Source organism: Xiphophorus maculatus, chromosome 2 (assembly GCF_002775205.1).
Source record: "Xiphophorus maculatus strain JP 163 A chromosome 2, X_maculatus-5.0-male, whole genome shotgun sequence".
Classification (NCBI taxonomy): domain Eukaryota; kingdom Metazoa; phylum Chordata; class Actinopteri; order Cyprinodontiformes; family Poeciliidae; genus Xiphophorus; species Xiphophorus maculatus.
In genome coordinates, this window is record NC_036444.1 from 18,352,914 (window position 1) to 18,360,768 (window position 7,855).

The following is a 7,855-nucleotide window of genomic DNA, read 5'->3' on the forward strand; positions in this document are numbered from 1 at the left end:
ACAGAGAGTATAAGGAATAGTTCTACAATATGCGGTACGTTTTGCTTTCGCAGTTGGTAAAGATTGGTCAGTTGACCCAGACAGTGACAACATCACATGATTCATGTGATGTTGTTGAGGTCAGACTGCAGATCAGCTTGGAGGCTGACACCATTTAATCTTTGCTGTTATTGAACTCAGAGCCAACGCTGCACCTGCAGCATCCTGTGGCTGGATGTCAGTTTAAAGGTCAGCTTAAAATTTCTGCGTGGCAGAAAACTGACAGACGATGAAGAATACTCTGGACTACACACAGACCTGTTAACAGTATGCCAAGGCTCTGAAGAGTCTCGGTTTCAAACCTGCATTAATGTTCCTGTGGCTCAATTCAGTTCATTTCAGTTAAAAGACCCTTTTTATGAAATGCCATAAAAAATGCCACAGTTTTCTCAATCTATTCACTAAAAAGTTTGCAGCTGGAATTTCAGCAAAAGGCTAATTTTACTTAGCATAGATTCAGTTGACAGTACTGTACTGAAAAGATGAAAGTCTTATAAAGAGTCTTATAAAGAAAACTGGGAAAAGACTTTTATAAACTAGACTGATTGATCAAGACCACTTTTGAAGAGTCAAAGAGGGTTTGGTTAATAGGAAACAAAGTGCAAGCAAAGTAAAGTGGTTAAAAATCTCTGCACAGTACTATCGATTGTTGAAACTTGGATTTTGTTTGCACCCCTTTCTGTTTTCTCACAGCTTTATTTCATCCTTTTGCTTCCTGCAGGTATCTCTTTACCACATAGCTGACCTCTTTCCCTCTGAAGGCACTCTCCGGCTTCATCGACCCTCGTCTCCTCTGACCTCCGTCTCATCTAAGAACCTGAGAGCGAAGTTAGTTCCTTTGCTCCAGGAAATCTTTCACTTTCTTCTCTTTAATATCTTTACAAGTGAGACCCTCAGCCATAAATTTTGAGCAACCCCTGGCCTCTGTATTCTGCTCAGGCCCCTTTAACTCTTCTGCAGTGCCCACTGCTGTACAGGCAGAAGCCCCCTACACTGGTTGGTGAAGCTGAGCTGCGCTGAGCTTCCTGCAGTGTGAAAGAACAGAGTGAGTACAGCACAGTGTGACAAACTCTAGCAATTATTTGCCATCTTCCCAGCACACGATGGCACACAGTTGTCAGTACGTTACTGCCCCAGCAATGGCCATTACTACTCCGTGGCACTGGACCAGGCCGGTCTGGACTGGACTGGACTGGACTGGAACTGTCCTGGACTCGAGGTCCACCACAAAGCCAGGAATGCTGAACTGACGTAAAACTGTGCTTTTTTTTTGATGAATTCAAATTCCTCTGTAAATCTTATACAGCTGGTAAATATATGTATTTTAAACTTGAGTAAGGAAAAAATTAAGGGAAAAAAGATGAACAACAACGACAAAAAAAAATCTCTGATCCTCAGCTGTCTCAATTTTAGTTTTTGGATATTTGTGTGCTTTTTGTCTTTCTTTTTTTTTTTCGCATTGAATATTATCAATGGATTACTATTCAAAACAAAACCGTGGGTGTTGCTTATTCACTCACAATATTTCAAGCAAGAAATATGCTCCATTCTTTGAGGCAGAGAAATCAGCGGCTTAGTTGTACGTGTTATGATGGCTTTTCTATACTTTTGAAAAATAATTGTTTAACATTTTCCTTCAGTAGATTCAGTAATGAAAAGAAGAATTAGTCACAATGTTCTGTCCATCATCTGTTGATGACGTTTTTGTCCGTTTCTTGTCACTTTGGTCAAACTGAAATCATACAACCGTTCTGAGATTTGTCCTCAACGTTGAGCGCTGTGGATAACATGAATGACGCTTCGTTAGGATGATTTTCAGTTGTAGTTTGAACCAAGTCTCCTCTGCTGTGTGAACACATCAGTATTCAGCTGTTTTACTTGAAAGTTGTCAACCGTATTCTACTGTATAAAAAAAAAAAAAAAAAAAACTCAGACTTTTTGTTACTTTTGTCCAAATAAGGACGGGTTTAATATTTGGATTGTGTTTTAGGACATGGTTCAAAAGACTGGTTGGAGCCAGACATGATGAGAATCACATGCATTGTTGTAAATAACAGATGATTTAATGAAGAGATTTATGCAAGCAGTGTGGGAAGGAAACTTTGCTGGACATTATTCTGATGCCATTTTCCTTCTTCTTAGTTTCTTGGTGTTTATGTTGAAGAATGGTCAGAGGGTTTTTGTGGCACTCTGGCTTTCTGAAGGCTGCGCACATTTCAACATCATCTGTACTACGAAGCAGGTTTTCTTTTAGAGATTTGGCAGCTAGAAATTTGAATTGGGATCACTCCTAATGGAGATGAATGCAATTTGGTAGTTAACGACTTTATAAATTGTTAAAACTCCATAGTAGAATTATTATACAACATACAATTTCAATGATGTTTTGAAAACAAGAATAATCTCTACTTCTGGATTTTATCTAAACAAATATAAAAAAACATACATAAATTCATCTAAATCATTCAATAAATAGTGGTAAAGGGTTTAGAACCTCTTTTAATTTGAAAACACCAATGCCTACTAATGTCTGGTTGTTGCTCATCATCATCAGCCAGTAGTTTCTCTTGGATTTGACAGAAGTCCTTGGATTGACCATTAGTCAGAAAAATGTGAAAGTCCCAGAAGGATCTTTAGAAAAGGGAATTGTTGATTGACATAAGTTTGTAGAATCTCTTTGAACCATTTTTAAACAACTGCAGAATCCACCTTTATGAGCTGAAGAAGCTCTGGGTTTGTTAAAGTTTTTTGGATGTCACACCACTGCACCAAGATCTGGAAGAAGACCCGAGCTGTTCCTTTTTAGATGAATAAAAAAATGTCTAGGTTGTGCATGAACATCTCAGGAACCAAGTTATCCTTTCAGTCCTAAGAAAACGTTTCCAACCACATTGGTGGGCTGCCTCCCTGCAGTGATGCTGGTGCATTAGGAAAAGTGAATGAAAGAAGGGGGCAACAGCCTATAAATCCTTCAACTTTGCCTCAAATCCACAGCGAGGCGTTTTGTACTACTATATTATTGGGTGTTCTTATAGGACAATGATCCAAATCACATAAAAATCTGCTTTTGCAAAGGACAGTGTAGAATAACACAAAGATTCTGCAACAAAACACAACCTAAATCAAATTGTTTCTGCCTGCAAACCAGACTATCTAAAATAGTTTGACAGTTTCTGTACAGTATCTGTAAAACTGACATAGCTTCATCCTTGTCTACCCTGACCACAAATCTGTTCTTCAGGAGGCATTTAGATTGTTCAGGTGGGTCACTGCAGATTTTAGTCAGACCTAAAGGTGATGATTAGGAAACAGAAACTTGTTCTTGGTCTCAGTTCAGTTTGGGTGTTCTTCCAGACAGAATTAAGCCAGAAGGTTGTTAATGGCTCAAGTGGAAGTTAAGTGTATATTAATTTGGGTATATGTAAATATCTAATGATGCATAAATGGTTAAACAAGAAGAAAGCTTGTAGTACAAAGAACCCTTGATTTAAACTCAGAATTTTCTCAATAAGCATCTAACCCTGCTTCGTAGTACTGGCCACTGGCATCTCATGACAAAACTAACACAACTACTGTCAACAATATTCCTGGCACATCATCAGCAGTAATAGCCATAAAATAGTGGGAATAATGCAATATTTTATTACCGAGAATATCTAAAATGTATTATTTTTAGTGAAGAACTAAAATTCTTTAAGCACTCTGTATTTACGGCTTCTCATCATTTAGATGTTAGTAAAGGAGGTTATAGCCATATATTAACATCCCTTAGTGACCATAAAACAGTCTTGTGTCAAAGTAAATGATACCAAATAACTGAAATGCTGAGGCACAAAATCTGAAATTAGTATATATACACAGGTTTAGATAGATGGTAGGACACTTTTATTGAAAGGACAATGTTAACAGAGAAAAAGAGACCAACTAGAGCAAAGCTAATGCTATGTGTAATCTACTGAGCTGCTCAGACTTGAAACTGTAAAGGAAGTCACAATTATACAACAGTGACATTCAGTTGACCTGCAATAGTGTCTAGCTATTCAGAGAGAAACAAAACGCGATCCGAAGGTGTTATTTTCATTTTGATGTTGTGGTCCTATGAAGTGGCTAGAGAAAGCACTTTGTCTTTGTAAATTTACACACCTGAAATCAAAACTGAATAGAGGGAGTCTTCCTTTTCTTCTTAATAACAGATTAATCTTAGGATCAGCTCAACAATAACTTGTATTGAATGTCAATTTTAAAATTTTGCTAGCTTCTAAATCTGCACTGAAACCACTGAAATGGGTGAAAAGAAAGAAATAATTGTCATTTTGAAATTGCTTTTTTTTTCTTGATGCTGGCTGTGGAAATTGCCTTTTTTTTAAACAATTCTATTTTAAAATTTAAAAAACAATAGTTCCACATTATTTATAAAGATGCTGTGTAAAGGATTTTATGTGAAGGAAGCTGCTTTTCCCCACCACTCTCCCACTGCAGACATGAAAAATAGTAAGAGAAAGCAAAGTGATGAGATGGTCGAACTTTAAGCACGCACAGTACTGTTACCTTGTCATCATCAGGACATTTAGAACTGCCATTGTGTTTTTAAAATCATACCCACTGTACAGACTCATGTAGTTAAAGACAAGAGAAAGAAAGAGGGAAATAAAAACTTCCTTTCATGTTTTTTATTTAACGAACTTGGTTAGTGTTTCTTTTTTTTACTTGGTTTTGTTTTTTAAAGCAGCAGTTTGAAAGAGAGTTGAAGCTCGGCTGGAAGTTTATGTGCAATGTTTCGCTCACCACACGAGTGACTGTTAGATACTTTGATTGTCGATGGGCTTCAGGATGGCATTGGTATTAATTTGAACCCCTTCATGATGCTGTGATGTCATGATGGCGCCGATGATGTCACACTCTCGTCACTTTGGTGTTAAGCTCACAGTGGCGATATGAATGCTCTTGGATGTAGTTAAGCTGAAAACGTTGGTGAATTTAAACAATAAACACAAATGATGATTAAACTGGGATGTTTTGGTTGTTTTTTCAGTCATTCCTGTCACACACAGAGTGATAAGTTTAGAATCTTTAGTTAGTTGTCAATTTAGCTGATTTTGACGTGAAATGAAAATCTGAAGAAATTTTACTATGTAATTTAATGGCTTGAAATTGGGCCTCTGTCGCTTTAAAAAACCTTTGCTCTTTCTGGTACTCTTCCTCAAGGAAGTCATCACAACATCTCTCCTCTATTAGCTCATATACTGTAATGAGCTCAGCAGGTGTGCAGTTCCACCGGGTGTTTCCTAATTGCTGCTGGCTAGTCTGAAGGAGCTGAATAGAGGGAGTCACAGGGGAAGGGTGCTCTGTGAAACTACAGCTACATGGAGAAGGTGCATCTGTAAGGCGGTGCTATGCTCACCCAGGTGTTTTCACAACTGAATGGTTGCCATGGGAGATTAAACGATTTTTCAAACATGCATGAAAGAATCATGGCAACAATCCAGGCACGTTTTTAATAAGGGTAAAACATTATAACATAATGTAAAGCTCCTTTATAAAGCAGAAATTGTATTTAGTGGTCACATTTTGCACACATGTTCATGGAAAAGACTCCAGATTGAGGGAAACCCACAAAAGGTCATTGTTTTGCACTTTGTCCAGTGTCCAATGAGTGGAAGTAAAAAGTGTGGTAAGAGGATTGCTCAAGCAACAAAAGGGGGAATTTGCAACGTCACCACACACAGACCTCATGGGATAGAAGAACTGTACATTGATTGCCATGTCAGGATACCGTGGCTGGGCTAAATAGTACTGTGACTGCACTGTTCCCTGGTGGGCAGGTGAAACGAAACATAGCATTTCATCTGGAGATTGAAGTTCCACAATTTGGAGGAAGAATAGAAAAGCGTAGAATCTAAGGAGCTTGAGATTAAGTGTGTTTCTAGTCACTGATGATGGTGTTGGTCCACTGTTTTCTATTAAATCCAAAATCAGTGCAAAACCAGGAAACTTTTGAGCACTTCAAGCTCAGAAACAAATTTATGCAGATATTATTTTGCAACTGGAGATAATATCTGTAAGGTAATACCTGTTAATACCAGGTTGAATGTCTCCAGTATCATCATCCTTCAATAGCCTTCGAACCCAAATGATCTAAATCCCTGTAAATATATGGAGTATTTTCAGGAGGAAGACCCAGCAGTGCAGATGAGCCAAAGGCTGCTGCAAAGCAACCTGGCCTTCCATTACACCTTAGCAGAGCCGCAGTCTGATTACCTTCATGCCGCTCTTCACTGATGCAGTAATTCATGCAAAACCAGCTCTGACAAAGTAATGGGTGCTTATGATGAACATGATTATACTTTTCAGTAGGCTGGCATTTCTGAATTCAAGATTCCTGTTAATGTTCCAGTGTTATTATTTAAATTTCCGGAAAACAGATTTTTTGTGGGCGGTTCTTTGAGCATTATGTCATGGTAGAAAGCTGCATTACATCAATGCAGTAAATTTATATCTTTATACACCATAATGTGACTCTGCAGAGCTGAACTGTCAATTAGATCATTTGCACGTGCTACGAACTACTTGGAAAGTGATCTCTCTGTTTATATGTATAAAAAGGAGTTTTACTTTTTAAACTAAATTTCTTAAATTAACTTGTCAATGATAATTTATGGAGATGTACATGTACATACTGTAGTTATAGCTGAAATGAGACATTATTAGTAGTGAACGGTTCAGTATGACCACCAGAGGGAGGCAGACGCTCACTCAAAGTAAAGCCACATTTCTTTAGTTTGATTGAGAAAAGAAGATTCTGTTAGTCTTTATATTATTTGTTAGATAAAATTCATGTTTTGACACAACAAATTGTCACAACCCCAAGAATACCTTTGAAGATCACTGCCAATGAAAATCACAAAGATACTCTGAAATTATTTGAAAATTATTTGGATTGAGACAAATTTATTTCTCTCTTTCATTAAGTTGGGGGAAAATGATGACTCCATGATTTGGAACCGAAATCATTGGATTGTATTTTTTACTTTTCCTGTTGTTCGGATGAAATTAGAACAAATTTCCCCAAACACTAGCTGCTATATTTATCTAGGTCAGGGGTCGGCAACCCGCGGCAACCAGCCGCATGGCTCTCTGGAGCTTTTTCAAAAATCTTTAAAAATGGAAAAAAGATGGAGGTGGTAAATATATTTTTTATTTTAATATGGTTTCTGTAGGAAGACAAACACGACACAATCATTCTTAACGTTTTCCAATGCTATAAAAATGTGTAGCATAAATATTAAATTTCAAAATTTCTGTCAACGAAGATTTGCGTCAAAGCCTGTGACGTTTCTTTCAGCTGGGCGGGGTGCGAGGCAGGTGGCTGTTGTGAACATACCGACAGGTGCGTGGTGGGCCGTGGAGAGCAAAGGGGAAAAGAGGAAATTAGCTGAGGAGAGATTCTACAATTCTTGGACCGAATCTTTTGCATTCATTGCCAACGTGGAAGGATTACCTGAATGTTTGCTCTGTAGCGAGAAGTTGTCAAATAACAAAAAGAGTACCATACTTTCCAGACTATGGAGCACACCTTGCTATAAGCTGCAGCTACAATTTTTTTTAAATAACTGGAAACGTAGATGTATAAGTCGCACCGCGCTATAAGCTGCATCGTTCAAAGCTTGGGGATAAAGTAGCGGCTTATAGTCTGAAAAATACGGTAATGGCGCGTCTCGCTCATCGTCATAGACCTATCAACGCTGGACCAAGCCACGTCACGGCCAATCACCGACCAAGCTTCAGTTGATAAGGACCTCCATCCTTCCGCTTTCCA

At 38.1% G+C, this 7,855-nt stretch overlaps 1 protein-coding gene across 2 annotated transcripts in view; it reads left to right on the forward strand.

Moving 5' to 3' along the window:
- LOC102222069 (UPF0606 protein KIAA1549L-like) overlaps positions 1 to 4,403 on the forward strand; it is an 88,234-nt gene extending 83,831 nt beyond the window's left edge. For both annotated transcript variants that reach the window (XM_023350620.1, XM_023350625.1), the window contains one exon: positions 761 to 4,403. The gene's annotated coding sequence lies outside the window, so the exon portion shown is untranslated. The remainder of the gene's footprint in view (positions 1 to 760) is intronic.
- Positions 4,404 to 7,855: the final 3,452 nt, after the last annotated feature.